This window comes from Primulina tabacum, chromosome 9, assembly GCF_025594145.1.
Source record: "Primulina tabacum isolate GXHZ01 chromosome 9, ASM2559414v2, whole genome shotgun sequence".
NCBI lineage: Eukaryota > Viridiplantae > Streptophyta > Magnoliopsida > Lamiales > Gesneriaceae > Primulina > Primulina tabacum.
Genome location: NC_134558.1, coordinates 15,881,637 through 15,906,251, shown reverse-complemented (window position 1 = coordinate 15,906,251; position 24,615 = coordinate 15,881,637). Strand labels below are relative to the sequence as shown.

The following is a 24,615-nucleotide window of genomic DNA, read 5'->3' as shown; positions in this document are numbered from 1 at the left end:
CTAATTGATCACGAGTATTCCTTCTTGAATGTTTTCTTCCACAAGAGTTTCAATAAGATTTTCATCTTCAGTGTCATCTCCTTTGTCATGTGGTTGCTTACAAAGATTAAAAACATTAAGCTCCAAGGTCATGTTACCAAATGACAACTTTATTATTCCATTCCTGAAATTTATAAGAGCATTAGAAGTTTCTAAAAATGGACGACCCAGAATTACAGGAATTGCATTACAAGCTTCGATAGGTTGTGTATCTAAAACTATGAAATTGACAGGATATACAAAGTTATCAACTTGGACCAACACGTCTTCTACGATACCTCTTGGCACTTTAACAGATCTATCGGCAAGTAAAAGTGTTACCGAAATAGATTTTAACTCGCCTAGATTGAGTTCTTGATAAACTGAATATGGAAGTAAATTCACACTAGCTCCAAGATCAAGCAAGGCTTTCTTAATATTTCGTTCTCCAATAATACATGAAACAGTAGGACAACCAAGGTCTTTGTATTTCAAAGTATTATTATTTTGAATGATTGCACTTACTTGTTCGGCTAAAAATGCTTTCTTTTTCACATTCAATTTTCTTTTCACAGTGCACAAGTCTTTCAAAAATTTGGCATATGATGGTACCTGTTTTATTGCATCTATGAAAGGAATATTAACTTTTACTTGTTTAAAAATATCATATATATCAGAATTCAAATTTGATTTTTTTGTATTTTTCAATTGCATGAGGAAATGGTGGTGACACTGTCTGTTGAACCTTCTCTTCGCAAGTTATGGGTTCCACTTCCTTACTCTCTGGAGTTGATTTATCATCATCTTCACAAGGTTCAAGAATGGATTTTTCCCCAACTTCGAAGGGTAATAACAGATTTTACCTCATCCATCGATTGAGTTCCAGAAGTTCCAGTTTGTGAATGATGATCCTGGGGATTAGGCTGTGGGGACCCGGACACTAATTCATTTCTTAATCATATTGGGAATAATTAAATCAATTAAGATAAACAGGGTCTAATTTTTTTTTAAAATACAAGTGTGGAAATGTAATGTAATCAATCTAATATACATATCAAAAGTAAAGTACATGTCTTGTACTCAATACATTAAAATCAAACTAGGGTTCAACTACTATATATCAAGTGCTGAAGCTTATCTACTTCTGATCCGGATCTCCACGCTAACTTTTCCTCTCTAATCCTCTTCTTGACCCTGATCCTGTCTCATCTGTTGTCATGCACACATACAAACACGACAACAGCCAGATAACTCCGGTGAGAATATAATCCCAGTATAAATAATGTAAACATTTAATCATATAAAAACATATATAAAATCATATAACAGTTATCAATAACATGTATCAAATCCGAAAACAAGAATGATGTAAAACTGTAAATAAACTCATGACTCGACATCTCAGACTCGACTCATCTCTAATCTAGGGATCCCGATCTAACTCATACTTTGGTATTCTGTATCAAATCTCCGCAATAGAAGTCGATCTACTCCTACGCAACATCGATACACCAAAAGTCTAGTGTCTTTGCGGTTCTGCCGAAGACTTGGCGGCTCTGCCAATGACTAGGCGCATCCGCCTAAGACTCTAACTCATGCTTTGCTATAACTCAATAGACTAAGCATATCAATCTCATGAATTGAGAATACCAATGCAATAAAGTAAAGTATGTGGTTTTGGGAAACTCAAGTCAAATCAAACTCGAGTCGTATCTTCCCAGTTCAGCATTGATTTATACCTTTCTTCCTGTTGATCTGACGAAGTCGATATCTCGAATTCAAAGTCTGTCAATACTCAATATGGCAATGACAATATCGAGGAGTACAGTATCAATATATCACTCAAATCAATACTGGATATAATCAGAATTCAATCTAATTCTGTTTCAACGGCATAACTACACAATCTCAATATACCCAGCAATACAAATCAACATACACCAATATCAACTCATAATCGATAACAAACTCAATTCTGATATCAAATCTGTATAATCTCAATCAAATCAAATCTGAAAATTCATAACAATTTCATACGGTATCTGTTCTTCAATCCGGTTTCAATTATACAATGTCTACTATATCAAGAACACCATATATCAATCATATCCGATTCCTTCAATATCATATTTTCAAATTAGATCAAAACATACGAAAACTTACGTCTGTGTGAATCCTGTAATGAGAAGAGTACGGTACTGAACTCAGATCGAAATTTTGACGGACGGATCTTGCACAACCACAAATCTAAAATATGAAAAGACGTAAGGATTTTACACGGAATTTCTCTGATGCTATCCTCGATTTCTTTTTTGCTGTGTTGTTCTGAAGGAATAAAACTTCAATATATATGTTAATGCATGAGAGAGACCATGTGGATCAATGTTCTTGCTGCACGTCTCGCGCATATGCGCGACCTATCTCGGCGCATATGCGTGTGACATTATGTCTCGGCGCGTATCCTTCACAGTAACTCGCGCATATGCGCGCCCTCACTCGACGCATATGCGCGAGGTTCTTTGTAACTCTCTGCCATACTCACGCATATGCGCGGGTCCATGTCGCGCATATGCACGAGGTTCTCTGCCTACCTCGCGCATATGCGCCCGGCTGGGTCGCGCATATGCGCGAGGTGCTCAGTCCTCGCACATAACATTCTTCCTCCGGTCTTCCCCGGTCCGACCCATTCCGTCTATAATCATATCAATTTATCAACAAATCATTTCAGATTACAATAATCAAAATCTCGGGCATTACATAGGCTGTGGTTGTGAAGGAAATTTACCTTTTTCATGAACATTAAGTGCAGATGCAAATTTAGCAAGAGTATCTTTCAAATCTGTCATGGTTTGAGCAGTTTGAGTATTGATAGACTCTTGCTTTGCAATGAAAGAATTCAATATATCTTCCAAGTTCCTTTTAGGTGGAGGAACATAGTGTGCATAATTTTGAAAATTTTTTTGATTTTGGAAATGTGGTTGTGAAAATTGTGCAGCATTATCATTCCTCCAACTAAAATTTGGATGATTTCGCCAACTTTGATTTTAATTTTGAGAAAATGGTTCAAAATTTGGCCTTTCGAAATTATTCAAAACATTGGCTTTGTAATGCCCGAGAATTTAATCCTAGTAATCTGTAAATATTGATTTATAATTTGATATAATTATGAGAGGATTAATCGGGACACGATTTGATTCAGCATGAAAAGATGTAAGTGCGAGGACAGTGCCTTTCGCGCACATGCGCGACATGAGACGCGCACATGCGCGAAACGGGCAGAGGGTCTCGCGCATATGTGCGATGGGTGTGCACGCATATGCGCGAGCTGTGCGAGGGTTTAAAGTCAACTCCAGAGAAGTGGGCGCACATGCGCGAGAGGGAGCGCGCACATGCGCGAGATGTCCAGAGAACCTCGCGCACATGCGCGACGTGTATCCGCGCACATGCGCGAGGGTACCCGAGACTTGGGTAAAATGAACAAAGGCCTCGCGCATATGCGTCGAGTAAGGGCGCGCATATGCGCGAGGTGCTGTGCAGAGGACGCGTCGAGACATATTGTCTCGCGCATATGCGCCGATGAAGGTCGCGCATATCCGCGAGACGTGCCGTAGGCACACCGAGCCACTTGGCTTGTTGCATGTACGAGATGTATATATATATATATATATGTATATTGCCATTTCTTCAGCAACAAAAAGGAGAAATCGAAGGAAACTTTGCAAAAATTATTTGTGGATCATAGGGTCGCGATTGTGCAAGATCTAACCGTTTGATTTTCAATCCGACTTCAGTACTGTGTTCCTATCAACGCAAACTACAACTGGATGTAAGTTTTGTTATGTTTTGATATGTCTTGGAATTATGATATTTTCAGAATCGGATGTGGTTCATATATGATGTTCTTGACATGTTAGACATCGTAGAACCGAAGACAGATTGAAAAACAGACTGATTATAGAATTGTTATGAATTTCAGAGTTGATGGGGTTGAGATATGATATCAGATGTGTATCGTTATTGACCATGAGTTGCAGGAATTGATATGTATCGATTTGTATGGCTGGGTATATTAAGATTGTGCAGTTATGCTGTTGAAACAGAATTTGATTGAGTTCTGATTATATCCAGTATTGATTGAGGAAGGTATTGATATTGTATTCCTTCGATATTGTCATTACCTGATTGATATTTACAGGCTGTGAATCCGAGACTTCGACAGAGTCAGATAGAAAGAAAGAAAGGTATAAATAAATGTTGATTCGGGATTGCACAACTCGAGTTAGCTTTAACTTGAGTTTCCCAAAATCACATACTGAATGATTATTGCATTTGATATTTTCAATGCTTGATATTGATATGCTTATTCTATTGATTATAGCAAAGCATGAGTCAGAGTTGGACAGACCCGCCTAGTCTTTGGTAGAACCGCCATGGCAGAACCGCCAAGTCACTGGACTTTTGGATATATATCGATAGACTGAGGAGAAGACCGACTCCTATTGCAGATCTTTGATATAGACAGCCAAAGTCTGGGACTAAGAACGTACCACCATCTAGCTGTGGTAAAGTAGATGGGAGAACGTTGCGTTCTTATTCAGATCGGGATCCCTAGATTAGATTGAGTCGAGTAAGAGTCTAGGAGTCACAGAGTTTGATTCAGAGTTGGCATTGATACATGTTGTTCAGATTTGATACATGTTATTGATATGTGTTTCATGCTTTTATATATGCTTTTATATGACTGCATGTTTACATTGTTTATACTGGGATATTTATCTCACCGGAGTTATCCGGCTGTTGTCGTATTTGTATGTGTGCATGGCAACAGGTGGGACAGGTTCAGGGTCGAGAAGATGAAGGGAGATCGTGATTAGAGTGGAGACTACAGACTTGATTAAAGATAGGGTTTGGACACTTGAGATTTAGATGTTAAACCTTAGTTGAATAATTGTATGTAGTACAAGACTTGTACCTTTATACTGATATGTATATTAGATTGAATTCCATTACGTTCCGCATTTGATATTGTATTTAAAAAAAAAAATTTAGACCATGTTTATTATTAGTGATTAAATTGTCCCAAATGATGATTAAAGATTATGATTAGCGTCCGGGTCCCCACAGGCTTGTTCATGGAAACATTCTTTAAAAAGAGGGCAAAGTGGGACAATCTTTTGTAGAATGATCACTTGCTTGTATCGCAGATGTGACACGCAATTTCTTGAACAGATTTTAATTGACCATTATTTTTCAATTCAAGTGCCTCAACCTTTCTTGCGAAATAGGTAAATCTAGCTTGGAGATCATGTTCATCTTTGAGGGTGTACATACCTCCACCAGATGCGGGAGATTGAATCTTGTTTGATGGTTCGATTGTACTTATAGTGTCCTAATTTTGAGCATTTTCAGCTAATGAATCGAGATATTCAATTGCCTCATTTGGATCTTTATCTTCAAATGTTCCATTACACATAAATTCAACCATTTGCCTATCTTTAGGTGTTAAGCCTTCATAAAATTGAGAAACAACTCTCCATATTTCAAAACCATTATGTGGACAAAGATTAAGCAATTCTTTGTATCTATCCCAACACTGATAAAAAGTTTCTCCTTGTTTTTGAGTGAAAGTGATGATTTGCCTTTTGAAAGAATTTGTTCTATGAGATGGAAAAAACTTTTTCAAAAATTGTTGTTGCAATTAATCCCAAGTTCGAATGGATCCCGATCTAAGATTTTGTAGCCAAGTTTTAGCTTTATCTTTTAAAGAAAAAGGAAAAAGCTTAAGTCGAATGGTGTTCATGCTACAATTTAGATCATTATATGTGTTGCACACTTATTCAAACTCTCGTAAATGCATGTATGGATTTTCAGAATCTAAGCCATGAAAATTGGGTAAAAGTTGGATAATATCAGGCTTAAAATTGAAATGAGATGCATCAGGGGGAAAAACTAGACATGAAGGTGCACTAGTATGTGTAGGATTCATGTGATCTTTAAGTGTTCTTCACCTATCATGATCATGTTGAGATTGAATTTCATCTTCATTTTCTCGGATGGGTTCTTCCGCCAGGTTTTGTAAAAATAAAGGGTTATTTCGAATGAGTCGACCACTAAGTGTACGTGACCAAATGCTCATGCAAATGCAAATGCAAAAGAATAAAAACACACAAAATCAATAAAAATTCAAATAAAAAAATAAATTATAAACAAAATTAAATAGACTTGAAATTAAATTATACTTTCCCGGCAACGGCGCCAAAAACTTGTTGCGACTTTGATTGTTGCACTCCCAAGAGCAGGTTGTCCACAAGTAGTATAATTCGGTGAGTCCGAATATCGTATCCACAGGAAAGCTAAGGTAATTACAAGTCCACTACAATATCTTTTTGTTTTTTTTTCTTTTAATGGTTTGAATCTTCAATTGGTAATTTTTAATTGTTCAACTTTTAATTTAAGTAGTTGAGATTAAAGGATCCACTCTTGGTATTTTAATAAAGTTATCATTAATGAACATTAGTGAAATCCACTAAATAAAATGGTTCCAATATATATTAAATAATCATATTTATATTATGTTATATATTATTATCTTATAAGTATATAATATATACCAAAACTTGTAAATGTTGTCAAGTATTTATTGTGCTATATATATATTTGTAAACACTAAATCAAGGTTCCCACTTTAAATAGTTAGTAAAACCATACAAATATTTATATGGTACCAAGAAATTAATATTATGATATTAATGTATAATAAATCAAGGCATCCACTTTAAATGGTTGGTAATACCAAACTAACATTTAAATGGTACCAAGAAATTAATATTATAATATAATCATATAAAATAAATCAATGCATCCACTTTATATGGTTGGTAATACCAAACTAACATTTAAATGGTTCCAAGAATTTAGTGTAACATATAGAAACAATAAATCAAAACTCCCACTTATAAGTAGGGTATAATAATACTTAAAGAAATAAAAATAACATAAACAATAAATTATGATTAAATAATATAAAACATAGATTCTTACCTTTTAATAACCTTATTATCATGCCAAGAGTTTCACCTTTTCATCTCAACTTTGGGAAGTTAGCTACTCATTATTCAAAGTATAAAACTTTGAATATGAATTTAACATGCTAATTATATTTAAATGAAGAAATAAAGAAAAAATAAAGAGAGAAATATTATGAACTCTAAGGTTTGTTCATAAAATGAGGGATATCTCAATACATTACAATGCACCCCTATTTATAGCCAAATTTGGGGAGACAACCACAAATAAAATATTATTTGTTACACATAAGTTTTCATTGGTGTTCCAAGAAATTAATATTTTAATACACATCACTTTTGAAAATCTTCCCATCCTAATTTTCTTCTCCACATAAAACAAAACATGTAGATATCTGAGTTGTTTGAATTGTGGTATTTTTTTTAACCATTTGATCAAGTAATTTGAGAGATATGGTCAAAATGCTAGAGGAGGGTAAAACTGCCACTTCTTTGGTAACTTTATTTGTTGCTTAATTTGATTCCACTTGTGAGAAGATTTTTATATCATGCTTGCCACCAATATTGTAGATGTTAACATCAACTTTCTACAGGTCCAAGAATCATCTTAATCCCATTTTCAACGCTAATATTATTCTTGTTTTATCGAACCTTTAAAAATTAGTAAAAACTTATAATTACACAACAACTTATATTTTATACAATTTATTATAAAACATATAATATTTAAAATTTAATAAAACAAAAACTATATATTTATATTATAAAACATTTAATTAATATACAATTTTTCATCTTTATGATCATTTGTAATTTTAAACTTGGATATATATATATCATGACATGCATGTGTGTGTGTCCATTCCTTTCGAAAAATACAGTCTGTTCTTTTAAATTTTCGATTGATGATATATCTTTCTGGTTTTCGATATTCTTTGATTCCGCTGTGTTCATTTAAAAATTCTGATAAGTTCTGTCCGATAAGTTGAATTCTGTGTACAGTGATTCGAAATTGAAATGGGATGAGAATTGTAGTTCTGTCTGGCCCCATCGATGGGTATAAAACCGTGATCTGGCCTCACCCCTTAAAGGATTAATATATTGGGGAAAATTTGACCATCTAAATGAGATGAGTAACATTGTTGTGTTCTGATTTGCTTTTGAACTAACCTTTGGCTCATATTTGATTCGGTTCTGATAAGTTAAAAGAAATAAGTTTTGAAAGTTTTGTTAAAAATATGTTTTGAGAAAATTAAGTTCTATATGTATCTTTGGAAATCGATCGACCCCCACTTGCTGAGTGTTTTCCAAAACACTCACCCCTTACAAATTTTAGATAAAAATGAAGAAAAACTGAATGTGGAGGAGCAGGAAGCGTTCTGGGGATGGTGATCGAAAGACAAGTTCAAGAATTGATATTTTTATTGTTTTCTTCTGTTTCATTTCTACAAAACTCTGATGTAATTGTTGTTCTATTGTCATTGTAAAGAAAATGTTATATTTATGAAAAATACTGGTTTATTGACTTTTCGATACGAGGCTTATTGTTTTCAAATAATTGTTAAACAATGCCGGATGTCACCGATGCCTCGGTCTCGGGGCGTGACATGATAGCAGTTATATCTTGAAATTTTTCAAGGGTGAGGGCAGCATATGAGACTGCCTTGGCGAGTAAACCCTTGACCATAATGTCCGCCAGCAACTAAATTTCTGTCTTCAGCTCCTTATTTTGATCGAAAACCTTCATTTTTCGTCCATCAACAGATAATAGCGCCTTCATTTCCTCAAAATCACTGAATTTCACTTCAGAAAAGTGAGCTAATCCATCATAAGGTAGTTGGAAGATGGTGCTAAAGGAGTCTTCATCTAAGATCAGCTCGAAAAACTTTAGAAAGAGTAGTGGTATAGTACATAGGATAAGTCAGCATCACATATCGACAAATCGTCGGCCTCAAACCATCCAAGAAATGTCGTAGTTTTTCCAAAGCATTATTGGCAATTAAGGGCACAAAATGACAGCCCTAATCAAACTTCTGCACAAACTTAGCAATAGTAAAGTCCCTCTAGCGGAGAGTCATAAATTCTCTCTCCAACATCCAACGAACGTCGGCTGTGAAATATTTATCATAGAATATCCTCTTGAAATCCTCCCAAGTTAGTGTCTCAAGATTCACTCCTCGCTCCGCTCTTCCCACCATAAGCAAGTGTTTCCTTTCAGTAGATAGATGATATAACGAACTCGGTCAGCGTCAGCCAGATCCATAAAATCGAAAGATCACTTCTAAAGATCTAATCCATCCCTCAGTCACGAATAGATCAGTAGTGTCAAAAAATCCGCGGGATCCATCCTCCTAAATCGCTCATAGACAGCTTCCGGTCCGACCCTCGCAACATTTCCAACATGTTGTTCTAGTAAACGGGCCATATCGGCTAGTACATGGGCACTAGCATCCTGATTAGGTCGAGGCTGTAGAATCTCCAACTCCCACCTATCCTCATTATCATTACGAAGAACCCGTTTACGAGGCATCTCTGTACAAATCGCCCATACCACGTAACCAACATACATTTAACATTTTAATCGAAACATGCATCTAACCTCTATATCATGAAGCATAAAAGCATTTAAAGTTGAACATGTAAAATCTAAAGAAGTAAAAACTCACAGACTAGAGGCTTGACTTCTTGAGCTTCTCGGAGTGGCAGTGACACAACCCTTTCGGGATCCTTCACTTTAATACCAACTGAAACGTCCACTTTTTTTTAACTTTAAAATCCTACTAATATTTTTTTTTGAAGCATAAAATTTGAACTTCACATTTATATTGACTCAATATTTTCATAACCAAAAACTTAATTTAACATTTAAAATCTCAAATGCATAAAATCTCTAAATCATCAATTAACAAAAATCCAACTTCCACCTTTTAACATGATCAAAACTAACTTAAAAATAAAGCATAAAATCTCTAATAAATATTTATCAAAATCTTTATTTCAAAACTTCGATTATCAAGCTAATGCGGAAAATAAGTGTCCTTCGAGAGTGTACTGCCGGCCTCGATCCACTCAAGCGTCAGCGCCTCCTTCAACCTCATCCTCACATGCAATATTCAAACCTAGTGAGTCTAATTACTTATCACGTTCTAAACATGAGTAACAAATAATACATATACAAGCACATGCATTAAAATCATACTTTTATTCAAAATTAGCTAGCATAAATTTGTAAGCCTAATTAAATCATAAATCGTCAAATCGTAAAGCTTTCAATCATTTATCATTTTGAGTGAAATTTGATCATTGAAAGTGATTATATGTATCCTCTAGTCGACTGATTAGTCTTAGCTCACCATTGCGCATGGGCACGGGCACTAGACACCGACGTAAAATGGAAATACGATCGTGGGACTCCCTCTGGGCCTTCTCCCGTAAACGGGCTCCTTCTAAGACCTTTTCCCTCACAATATTCCCAAAAATCATATATCATTTCTTTTTTGTCACAGTCAATTCAGATCCTTCAAAATATTTTTCTTTCTTCTTAATCATAAAATATCGTGTTCTTTCCCCATTTTTAAAATGGAATTTTTAACAGTAAAAATTGCACAGCTTTACCATAAATCATAAAATATCATATTTTCATCATAAATGTTTTAAAATATCATTTAGCATGCGTTATGATTTTTAGGGACACTACCAGCCCTTTTTATACTACCTAGGAGTAAAATGACAGTTTTGCCCTTGGACTCTAAAATTCTCGATTTGGACTTTTTTCCTTACTTTTATTGACTCGATATTATCCAAAATATTTATTTAAGCTTAAATTTTACTTCTAAAATTTTTATTAAACATAAACTCGAGCTTTTTGATTTAATTTCTTAGTTTCTAAACCGTGAATCACTTAAATCCCGAATTAATCTCAACTTTAATATTTTCTTTTCAAACTTTAAATATCAAATTTTTATACCTAAACTAACCTCATGAACCATGAACCGACCCCCTGTGGACCATGGCTAGAACCACGCTGTAGAAGCCTAAAAATCCTTTCTTGGAAATTTGCGGAAAATTTAAAATTTTTCTTTTTAAATAATTAAAATTGCCTCATTCATCACTGAACTGATAAATAAAGTTTGATGTTCAAAGTGGCAGCGGAAGAAATTAACATTTTCAAAATAACAGTAAAAAAGTTTATCCAACGATAATTAAAATGTTCGAGCAATCAAATAATAATAAATGCTGAACTGAGGTCCTCGGGTCCTACTACTGCCGATTCGAGCTAGCTCACTGGTCCCCGCCCTCGGTCCCGACATCATCAGTACCTACAACAATCAAGTCTAGTGAGTCTAAAGACTCAACATGCATATATCGTAAATAACAAGTAAATAAATAGTAAAATTTCATGCAAGTGAAAATATCATGTCACGAGGCATAACGTAAAAATGTCGTGTCATGATTAATTATAATACGTGCATAACTAAACTGAAAATCATAGTGACAATGTTTGCTCCTTGGAGCCCTGTAGTGAAATAGCATGTAATAATTTTTCTGGTGAGATTATGGTCTACGCATGTGGTCCCTGCACTGTACTGAACTGACCGGTAACTGGCGACCGGACCGGTAACTGGGGACCGGATTTAATAATGTACGTCTGATCAGACTACTTCAACAGTATACTGGTGAGACAACTGAACTGACCGTTAACTGGCGACCAGGACCGGTAACTGGCGATCGGATTTAATAATGCTCCCATAACCAGTAACTGACGACCGGACCGGTAATTGGCAATCGGATTTAATTATGATAGTAAAGTGACCACAAGCAATATCGCATAAATCTCAAAATTTGTATTTTTCCACGTAATATAATTAAATAACTGAGTTAAATATCCTGTACTAATTTTACTGAATGGATTGGCTCGCTCCCAGGCTCGCTGCAACCTAAATATGCCATGAAAAATATGCAATAGATTTATGGGACCAAACTATGCAATAACATTCGAAAATGTGACAATTAAACCTAACGACTTCGTATTTAATCATGACTCCGAACCAACCCGAACCAACACTGAAACTTCATATAGTCATGATTAAAATACGCTTAAAATGATGAAGTAATACCCCTAAAATGGTGAGGGTCGAAATCTAGATGAATGGAGGCCAAAACATGAAACGCTCTTTCGAGAGTCAATTTGGCACATCGCACCGTAAATTCTCGTACGACCTCAAAAATGATCCGAATCACAAATGGTCAAAAACATGACCTTCCTAACTTGATGAGGCACTGTCCAGTCCAAGGACATAGGCTAAAAGCCAACCAAGAACTCGAGCGATGCCTATGAACAACAGCACACTTGCTGTCAAAATTACAGCAGCTGCACATTTGCTTTTCTTGTGTCGTTTTCGAGACTACCGGCCATTGTGGCTTGAACCAACGATCAGAGATTCTTACCAACATCCCAAGGAATGATTGGAACCATGGCTAAGGGCCCTAGGCCAGCCACAATTTGCATCACACCATAACTCAATCGAACATCACACCTGAGAGCACAAATTCTGCGCGTCGGGCATTGCTCTTGTTTTGCTGTCACGGATCGTTCCAGTGGCCATTTGATTGACCATGACACAATCTAGACATCTACGGGTATGGTATGAACCATGGATAAGGGCCATAGGCCAACCAAGATCCACACCATTCCACAAAATCGAACCATACGTGCTGTAAAAATGAGAGGGCCGAAAGTGGGGAGGGGCTGTTCTTGAGTTTTATTGTAAAATCCGATTCACCATGGACCAAGCCTCCAAGACGGCAACTTAGTCACGTATTATACATGCTAGGGAAGTGATCTAACCAGGGATATAGGCCTTGGGGCAGCCATGATCAGATTCATTTCTCCTTTGACAGCAAACTGAATTTCGAAAAGCTCAAATGGATAAAAGGTGAAGTTGTGTCATTTTCGGGTATTCCAGCATGCACGGGGTTAAATGAATGGACCAACATGGTCCTAATGCATCCTATTACATGTCTAGATGTCACCTTGGGAGCCTGGAATCAAACCAATACCTGAAACCCACAAAACAAATGAAACCGTGAAGCTTGAATTGGAAGGGCCGAAAACCTGCAGCATTTATTTTCAAAATTCTTGATGTGTTTCGGTTTTGTCATGGAAATAATGATCATGTAATGTAAAAATTTGATAATAGGACTTGATTGAAGAGTAAAGGAAGAATATATGCATGCCTGGTTTCGTTTTGAACGAAAAACGAAAGAATGAGACGATCCGGCGCGGAGGAGGTGGAGCGCTTTCTTATCTTGCTCTTCACTCGATTTTTCTCTCCTTACTCTCACTGAATTCTCACGGTTTTTCTACTCTGATAAGGCTCTGAATTCGGTGGAGAGGGGGGGGAGGAGAAATTGTGGCTAGGGGAGTGAGGGAGATGGGTGCAATATAGGTGGGATACATGCAAGACCAAGTCTCCACCTTTGAAATTTGAATTTTGGTTGATAACAAATAATTTGTTGGGGTGTTTTGTTGGAGGCTATGACCGATTCTCTACCTGCTAATCTAGGTTAGAATATTGCTTATTAATTAATTAAGGTTGATTAATAATTAAAGAGGTTTGCATGCTAAACTTAACAAAGAATGGGTCAAAGGGTGAGTTGGCAAATGAATTGTCTAGTCATTAAGGGTGACCGAATATTTCTAAATAAGTGGAGGGGAAATAATGTTTAGTTAGTATATTTCCAATCTTAAGAGCCTTACCTATCGTTTAAATAATTTAGTGAACTAACCTCTTAATTATGGAACTTAAGTGAATTTATTTTCTACTCACTTCAAGTTGCTTAAATAAATCCTCAAACCTCCTTTTAACTTAAATTAACTTATTAATTAGCTAAAATAAATTCTGGAAATGTTTTCTGAATCTTAAATTTTATCTCTAAACTCCCACTCCAGTCTGGCCTCACTGAATTTAACTGAAATGATAAAAAATTTAAACCACTACGGAAAATAATTAAATTAAGGAAAAGCATTTAAATACTCATGCAATAAAATCATTTTAATTTAAATACTATAATTATGCATGGCTTATACGTAGACTAATTTACGGGTTCTACAATCCTTCCCCCCTTACAAGAAATTTCGTCCTCGAAATTTAAAACTCACCGAATAACTCGGGGTAACGATCTCTCATCTCCGGCTCAGACTCCCATGTAGCTTCCTCCTCTGAATGGTTAAACCATTTGACTTTAACTCGCTTAACCACCTTGTTCCGAAGCTTCTTCTCCTGTCTGTATAAGATCTGCACTGGTCTTTCCTCATAAGATAGGTTCGGAGTAAGCCGCAACGGCTCAAAATTCAGCACATGCGAAGGATTCGCCATGTACTTCCTCAGCATGGAGACGTGGAACACATTGTGTACTCCGGCCAGATTCGGCGGAAGAGCCACACGATAAGCTAGCGTCCCAACTCTGTCGAGGATCTCAAACGGTCCAATGAATCTCGGACTGAGCTTCCCTTTCTTCCCAAATCTCATGACACCCTTCATAGGTGCTACCTTCACAAAGACATGGTCGCCGACAGCAAACTCTAGGTCTCTCCTCCTCTGATCTGCATAACTCTTTTGTCGACTCTGAGCAGTCCTCATCCGATCACGGATCTTGACCACTACATCGGCAGCGTGCTGAATAATCTCTGGACCCAACTCTGCTCTCTCTCCTACTTCGTCCCAATGAACAGGAGATCTGCACTTACGGCCATATAGTGCTTCATACGGAGCCATTCCAATAGAAGACTGGAAGCTGTTGTTGTAGGTGAACTCTACTAATGGCAAGTTCGACTCCCAACTCCCTGAGAAGTCAATCACACAAGCACGGAGAAGATCCTCCAAGATCTGAATAACTCGCTCCGACTGCCCTATCTTTCTGCGGATGGAAAGCTGAGCTAAACAGCAACTTCGTCCCCATAGTCGAAGGCAAACTCTTCCAAAATGAGGAAGTAAACCTGGGATCTCTGTCAGATACGATAGAAACTGGAATACCATGGAGTCAGACTATCTCTCGGAGGTACAACTCTGCATACTGAACCATGGTGAAAGTCGTCTTAATAGGCAAGAAGTGCGCTGATTTGGTAAGACAATCTACAATCACCCAAACAGCATTCGATCCTCTGGCTGATTTCGGAAAACCGGTCACAAAGTCCATGGTAACGTTCTCCCACTTCCACTCAGGAATAGGAAGAGGCTTGAGCAAACCTGCTGGTCTCTGATACTCGGCCTTCACTAACTGACAAGTCAGACACTCGGATACAAATCGTCTGATGTCTTTCTTCATACCAGGCCACCAATACAATAGCTGCATATCTTTGTACATCTTCGTATTCCCAGGGTGAATGGAGTACGGTGACATATGGGCTTCTGATAAGATATCTGCTCGGATAGAATCACTGCTAGGGACCCATATCCTGTCCCGGTATCTCACAATACCATCGCTGACTGAATACAAGACACTGCCCTTGGCCTCATCTCTCTGCTTCCACTTGGCCAACTGCTCATCTGCTGACTGACCACTGCGAATACGGTCCAGAAGGGAAGACTGAATGGTCAAGGTAGATAGTCGGGGAACTCTACCTCGAGGATAAGTCTCAAGATCAAACCTCTGCATCTCAAACTGAAGAGGTTTTGAAACTGTCAAATGGGCCATCGCTGCAACTTTCCTGCTCAATGCATCCGCAACTACATTAGCTTTACCCGGGAGGTAGCTAATGTCACAATCATAGTCCTTCACAAGCTCCAACCAACGCCTCTGACGCATATTCAGCTCCTTCTGCGTAAAGAAATACTTGAGGCTCTTGTGGTCGGTAAAGATCTGGCACTTCTCTCCACACAGATAGTGCCTCCAAATCTTCAAGGCAAAAACAACTGCGGCCAACTCTAGATCATGGGTAGGATAGTTCTTCTCATGAGTCTTCAACTGTCTAGAAGCATATGCTATCACCTTCCCATGCTGCATCAATACGACGCCAAGACCGAGCTTCGAAGCATCGGTATACAGAACAAACTCACCAGACCATGACGGCACAGCCAAAACTGGTGCAAAGATAAGAGCTTGCTTCAAAGTATCGAAGCTCTTCTGACACTCTTCGCTCCAAACAAATTTCACATTCTTCTTTGTTAGTGCTGTGAGTGGAACTGCAATCGAGGAGAATCCCTTAATGAATTTTCGATAATATCCTGCTAAGCCAAGAAAACTGCGGATCTCTGATGCATTCTGCGGCACAACCCAATCTCTGACTGCTGCAACTTTTGCTGGGTCTACCTCAATGCCACTGCTGGAAACAATGTGGCCTAAGAACGCCACCTTCTCTAACCAGAATTCGCATTTACTGAACTTTGCGAATAATTTGTGCTTCTGCAATGTCTGCAACACTGTGGTCAGATGCCTGCTGTGATCCTCCCGATTCTTGGAGTAGACGAGAATTTCATCTATGAACACTATCACAAACTGATCGAGGTACGGCTGAAATACGCGATTCATGAGATCCATGAAGATCGCTGGCGCATTCGTCAAACCGAACGGCATCATAAGGAACTCGTAGTGACCATAAAGAGTCCTTAAAGCTGTCTTCGAAACATTGGCGTCTCTCACCCTCAACTGGTGATAACCTGAACGCAGATCTATCTTAGAGAAAATTGAAGCTCCCTGCAACTGGTCAAACAGATCCTGAATCCTCGGAAGTGGGTATTTATTCTTCACTGTAACCCTGTTCAACTCCTGATAGTCAATACAAAGCCTCATCGTGCCATCTTTCTTCTTAACAAACAAGACTGGCGCGCCCCAAGGTGAGAAACTAGGGCGAATGAACTCCTTGTCAAGAAGTTCCTGAATCTGCTTCTTAAGCTCTGCCATCTCTGTCAGTGCAAGTCGGTACGGTGCTTTTGAGATCGGAGCCGTACCTGGCATAAGCTCGATGGAAAACTCCACCTCTATCTCAGGTGGCATACCAAAGACATCCTCAGGAAAAACGTCTAAGAAGTCTCTGACAATCCGAACATCTGAGGCTAACTGACTGGGTTCCTCGGGGCCAGATATAAAAGTCGCTAAAAATGCCCGACACCCTCTATGCATGAGCTTCCGAGCCTGAACATATGGAATAATGCGCGGTAAGGGAAAGTACCTGTCTGGCTCAAATAAGAACTGCGTCATTCCAGGCGGTCGGACTAGAACAGATCTCTGCTGGAATTCAATCAAAACTCTGTTCCGCAATAGCCAATCCATCCCTAGAATAATGTCAAACTCTGGCATCGGCAACATGATCAGATCCGCATAAACGAGGTTGCCATGGAGCTCAAGATCTATGTCTCGGATCACATTGGTAGCTGCCATCTCCTCACCGGAAGGCAATACTACTGAATAGGCTATATCTAGCCCGATGGTCTTGACTTTCAGGAAATTGGCAAAAACCTCAGAAATAAATGAGTGAGTGGCCCCTGAATCTATCAAGGCCTTCGTAACGGAACCAGATATAAAAATTCTCCCTGAAAGGTTGGAACACTTAAACTGAACCCGATAATCACAAGAACTAACTTATAGACATGCAAAGGTCAACGTTCTTCTAGCTAAAGTTCCCAAGTAATACTAAGTAGAGCATGCAATCCTATCGCAATTCTATGTTCGAAATCTCAGTCCCGATTCCCAAAACATTAAATCTCAAATGTAAGCTTAAAGCTTAAAGGTACCTGTCATCAGCATAGTATCGGGGTTCGTCTCCGTCGCATGGAGAGCAAACACTCTGCCCTGGGTAGGCAGGTTCTTCTGAGGGCAATACGGCAGCGTGTGGTCTGGGCTACCACACTTTTAACACTTCCCTGAGCCAAACATACACGCTCCAGCATGGCGGCGTGTGCACCTAGGACAAATTGGATGCTTCCAAGTCCTCGGGGTTGGGCGTCCCTGTTGCTGCTGCTGCTGCTGAGGTCCTCCTCTGTTCCTGGGTGGCCCGTGGAAAGGCCTCTTGTTCAGCTGCTAATGCTACTGAGGAGGAGGGCGGTGTGGTACTTGGACTGGGCGCTTGTCCTGGCGATCCCTCCCAATGTCACGTTGGTCCTGTTCTTCAGCTAGCGCTCTGGAGACGGTGACCTCATAAGTAGTAGGATCAGACACCCTAACATCACGGCGCAAGATCGGCCGTAGACCCACCAAGAAATGCATCAACTAAGCTCTGGCATCATTCGATATCAGGGGTACAAAATGACAACCCCTCTCAAACTTACGGATGAACTCCGTAACGGCCAGATCTCCTTGTCTCAGGCTCATGAACTCATTAGTCAACCTGGTGCGCACTTCCTCAGTGAAATATTTGGAGTAGAATACCTCCGTGAAGCGTGCCCAAGTCAGGGTAGCCAAGTTAAGGGTTACTGAAGCTCCTTCCCACCATAAGCGGGCATCTCCTCCGAACAGATAAGAGGCACAACGAACTCGATCTGAATCTCCAAGCTCCATAAACTCAAAGATAACCTCGAGGGACTTGAACCAGCCCTCGGCAAACATGGGGTCCGACGTCCCTGAAAACTCTTTCGGACGCATCTTCATAAATCTCTCATATACAGCCTCGGGCCCTGTCGGCCTGGTCGTCACGGCCTGGTTCCCCGCAAACTGTGCGAAGAACTGCGTCATCCCAGCTAGCATCTGGGCACTCATGTCAGGTGGAGGGGGTGGTGGAGGTGGTAGGTCTCTCTCCTGCCTCCGTTCCTCCCTGTCCTCTTGGCGAGGCTTCTCATCTCTATTGCGCTCGAGGATGCGACTAGGGGGCATACTGTTCCATACATAACCCAAACGTAACTAACATGCATAATTCCATCATTAATTTAAATTTAAATACTGAGCAATAAAAATCTGGGCGTAAAATATCTCATGAAATCATGTTGTTGAAAAAAATTCATGCTTTAAATGAAATACGTAAATGTAAAACTTACAGACCTAAGACGTGACTTCGTGAGCTTTTCGAGATCAGTAATAGTAAAACCCTATACAGAACCATTGCTCTGATACCAGCTGTAGAAGCCTAAAAATCCTTACTTGGAAATTTGCGAAAAATTTAAAATTTTTCTTTTTAAATAATTAAAATTGCCTCATTCATAACTGAACTGATAAATAAAGTTTGATGTTCAAAGTGGCAGCGGAAGAAATTAACATTTTCAAAATAACAGTAAAAAAGTTTATCCAACGATAATTAAAATGTTTGAGCAATCAAATAATAATAAATGCTGAACTGAGGTCCTCGGGTCCTACTACTGCCGACTCGAGCTAGCTCACTGGTCCCCGCCCTCGGTCCCGACATCATCAGTACCTACAACAATCAAGTCTAGTGAATCTAAAGACTCAACATGCATATATCGTAAATAACAAGTAAATAAATAGTAAAATTTCATGCAAGTGAAAATATCATGTCATGAGGCATAACGTAAAAATGTCGTGTCATGATTAATTATAATACGTGCATAACTAAACTGAAAATCATAGTGAAAATGTTTGCTCCTTGGAGCCCTGTACTGAAATAGCATGCAATAATTTTTTGGTGAGATTATGGTCTACGCATGTGGTCCCTGCACTGTACTGAACTGACCGGTAACTAGCGACCAGACCGGTAACTGGCGACCGGATTTAATAATGTAAGTCTGATCAGACTACTGTCATAGTATATTGGGTGAAACAACTGAACTGACCGGTAACTGGCGACCGGATCGGTAACTGACGACCGGATTTAATAATGCTCCCATAACCGGTAACTGACGACCGGACCGTTAACTGGCGACCGGATTTAATCATGATAGTAAAGTGACCACAAGCAATATCGCATAAATCTCAAAATTTGTATTTTTGCACGTAATATAATTAAATAACTGAGTTAAATATCCTGAACTAATTTTACTGAATGGATTGGATCGCTCCCAGGCTTGCTGCAACCTAAATATGCCATGAAAAATATGCAATAGATTTATGGGACCAAACTATGCAATAACATTCAAAAATGTGACAATTACACCTAACGACTTCGTATTTAATCATGACTCCGAACCAACCCGAACCAACACTGAAACTTCATATAGTCATGATTAAAATACGCTTAAAATGATGAAGTAATACCCCTAAAATGTTGAGGGTCGAAATCTAGTGAATGGAGGCCAAAACATGAAACGCTCTTTCGAGAGTCAATTTGGCACATCGTACCGTAAATTCTCGTACGACCTCAAAAAAATGATCCGAATCACAAATGGTCAAAAACATGACCTTTCTAACTCGATAAGGCACTGTCCAGTCCAATTCCATAGGCTAAAATCCAACCAAGAACTCGAACGTCGCCTGAGAACAACAGCACACTTGCTGTCAAAATTACAGCAGCTGCACATTTGTTTTTCTTGTGTCGTTTTCGAGACTACCGGCCATTGGGGCTTGAACCACCGATCAGAGACTCTTAACAACATCCCAAGGAATGATTTGAACCATGGCTAAGGGCCATAGGCCAGCCACAATTCGCATCTCACCATAACTCAACCGAACGTCACACCCGAGAGCACAAATTCTGCGCGTCGGGCATTGCTCTTCTTTTGCTGTCACGGATTGTTCCAGTGGCCATTTGACTGACCATGACACGATCTAGACATCTAGAGGTATAGTATGAACTGTGGCTAACGGCCATAGGCCAACCAATATCCACACCATTCCACAAAATCGAACCATACGTGCTGTAAAAATGACAGGGCCGAAAGTGGGGAGGGTCTGTTCTTGAGTTTTATTGTAAAAACCGATTCACCATGGACCAAGCCTTCAAAAGGGCGACTTAGTCACGTCTTAGACATGCAAGGAAAGTGATCTAACCATGGCTATAGGCCTTGGGATAGCCATGATCAGATTCATTTCTCCTTTGACAGCAAACTGAATTTCGAAAAGCTCAAATGGATAAAAGGTGAAGTTGTGTCATTTTCGGGTTTTCCAGCGTGCATGGGGTTAAATGAATGGACCAACATGGTCCTAATGCATCCTATTACATGTCTAGATGTCACCATGGGAGCCTGGAATCGAACCAATACCTGAAACCCACAAAACAAATGAAACCGTGAAGCTTGAATTGGAAAGGCCGAAAACCTGCAGCATTTATTTTCAAAATTCTTGATGTGTTTCGGTTTTGTCATGGAAATAATGATCATATAATGTAAAAATTTTATAATAGGACTTGATTGAAGAGTCAAGGAAGAATATATGCATGCCTGGTTTCGTTTTGAACGAAAAACGAAAGCATGAGACGATCCGGCGCGGAGGAGGTGGAGCGCTTTCTTATCTTGCTCTTCACTCGATTTTTCTCTCCTTACTCTCACTGAATTCTCACGGTTTTTCTACTATGATAAGGCTCTGAATTCAGTGGAGAGGGGGGGGAGGAGAAATTGTGGCTAGGGGAGTGAGGGAGATGGGTGCAATATAGGTGGGATACATGCAAGACCAAGTCTCCACCTTTGAAATTTGAATTTTGGTGATAACAAATAATTTGTTGGGGTGTTTTGTTGGAGGCTATGACCGATTCTCTACCTGCTAATCTAGGTTAGAATATTGCTTATTAATTAATTAAGGTTGATTAATAATTAAAGAGGTTTGCATGCTAAACTTAACAAAGAATGGGTCAAAGGGTGAGTTGGCAAATGAATTGTCTAGTCATTAAGGGTGACCGAATATTTCTAAATAAGTGGAGGGGAAATAATGTTTAGTTAGTAAATTTCCAACCTTAAGAGCCTTACCTATCGTTTAAATAATTTAGTGAACTAACCCCTTAATTATGGAACTTAAGTGAATTTATTTTCTACTCACCTCAAGTTGCTTAAATAAATCCTCAAACCTCCTTTTAACTTAAATTAACTTATTAATTAGCTAAAATAAATTCTGGAAATGTTTTCTGAATCTTAAATTTTATAAACTCCCACTCCAGTCCGGCCTCACTGAATTTAACTGAAATGATAAAAATTTTAAAATTCTACGGAAAATAATTAAATTAAGGAAAAGCATTTAAATACTCATGCAATAAAATCATTTTAATTTAAATACTAGAATTATGCATGGCTTATACGTAGACTGATTTACGGGTTCTACACACGTTTTCCATCCTAGCCTAAAATCGAACCCCAATACTCTCTAGCACACTCGGCCTCACCCAAACCACGAGCCACCGTCGAGACACCCATTATCAGACCTAGCCCTGGCCCTTCTAGGACCCTAGTCGAAACCTCTTGGACCAGCCCACGCAAAAGCCCATGCGCGATCAACTCCCTAGCCGCGAGAGTTCTCTCTTACTAGAATCGAACCATCATGGACCAAGCCGCCCCAGCCCGAGCTTGACCCTAGGACATCCTCCCTAGACCCTACTGGACCAGCCTAGACCACCCCAACCAATCCAAGAACCGTTCTCTCTGAATTGCACCTACGCGAGCATTGGAAGAGTCCTTGCTGTGAAGGACTCTTCCCTACTGACTGCTCTTGAGTCCTAGCCATGCTATGACTCTTCCCAATTCTGAACCACGTCTAGCATAGGCCTTTGCCCAAGCCCCGGCCTAGCCGCACGCAGCCATGCTCCAAGCTGTAGCCTTCCTCACTCAAGAAGCCCTAGAAAACACTAGGTTTGTTGTCTCCCTTGCCAAGCTCCGTTCCAGCATGTATTTTGTCCCGTAACGTCTCTTTTATCGCTTGTTAAACACCTCCTATTGGCAGCGTGTCCTTATGAATCATAACATTTTTCCAATAATAGTAAAATCATCAAAACTTTGAAAATATTTGTTCTATCGTTAAACGAATCTTGCACAAATATTTTTCATGCAAAAATAAATAAAACAAACATAATATGATTTGAATTATTGGTCAAATAAATTTAGAAACGTGCCTTTGCGTTTAAAACGCTCGAATATTCGATCATTGTTGTGAGTTGCGAAGAAGGACGAACGGGGCGACGGAGAATCCTTGTTTTTGCTCTTGATATTTTCAAAAATATGTGTGTGTAGTGTGTGTGTGTGTTTTGGCTGCGAAGGTGTAACGTCTACTAGTTTTAAAAGCGCGGAATTTTTTTTAAAAAAAAATAAGCTCGCAACTACAAAATAACATTTAAAATAATCATATTTTTTTGCCAATAAAAGTAGCGCAGTTTAAAAATAACTAATGTCATCCTAAATCAACTTAAACATAAACGTGTAAAAATCGCAATATCCTCAACGTATAAAAAATGTTTAACTCCTCTCAAAACTCATAACTCAACATGCAAAAAAAAAACGTGTGGTCCTTGGGTTTTTTCACCGCACCAGGGCTGCCTACTCAGAGTTCAGCACCTCCTATCTCCTGCTCAAAATGCTTACCTACATCACAAACGCCTAACGAGTCTAAAGACTCAACACCTGTACCAGTAATAACAAGTACATATACGTAGCACACATCTGTGAAAAATAGCATACACAACATAACTTTCATGAACTTAAAAACATGAACATAAACGTGTGGTGTAAAATCACAACGTGTCAAATCATGTCACCTCATGTCATCATAAACGTATACATTTTCTTTTAATTGAATTCATTTCATTACCCGTCCACTGAGCTCGGGCCTCAGCTCATCATATCTCATATCATCGTATACATATACATCGTCAGTCACAACCAAATCTCATCCTTTAAAAATAACATCATAATCACCACTTAATAAAAACATGCATAAACGTAACTTTTTCGTTAAAACCAAGCCTGCACGTATTTATCATAATTGCGCAAAAAAATCGTAAACATTATGCATAAAGATTTAAAATATCATAAATTTGAGCTCAGAGAGATTCTAGGACCAATATCTCACCTCGGGGGCAAAATGACCATTTTGCCTCTGAAAACCCAAAAATTCGCGTTTTACCCCTGGACCTCTAAAATTGACCCGAAACTTACCAAAGTCCTTAAAATGTCCCAAAAAATTTTTTAAAGTCCTTAAAATTTCCCAAAACATTTTTTAAAAGTATACCTAGACGTAAACTCGAGCCCAATTACAATTTAACCGATTCGTTTTAAAAAACATGGACCGGGGTCCCGGTTTTAACCCGAATCGAACCGATACTCAACCAAAACTTTCCCAACTTTTTATCATACCTAAAAACACTATAATGCTCCTTAAACAATTTCATCAGGCCCCCTAAACCCACGGATGAAAATTCCAGAACATAACAAAATGTTTCGTCCCTTCTCGTTTGCACTCTATTTCCTCATTTTCCCAAAAACTCACGTCTCTAGCCTACCCCGACTGCACCAGCCATGAACCAGCGTATCATGGACCTAGACCAGACCCTTAGGAACCTATTAGAATCAATCCACCAGCCCCATTGACAAGAGGAACCGCGCTCCCAAGATATCACCGCAAGGATGCCAACTTGCGGCCCTCCTCTTTCACTCGATCGATCTGTACCAGGGGTGGTGCCAGCAGCCCTCAGGCCTTTTCTCAGCCATGGCTTAGATCCCATATGGTCTTTTTCAGGCCTCGGATCGTCCCTCAAGCCATTGGCTCCATTCAT

At 38.9% G+C, this 24,615-nt stretch overlaps 1 pseudogene; it reads right to left on the bottom strand.

Moving 5' to 3' along the window:
• LOC142556944 (uncharacterized) lies at positions 1-24,615 on the bottom strand (annotated as a pseudogene).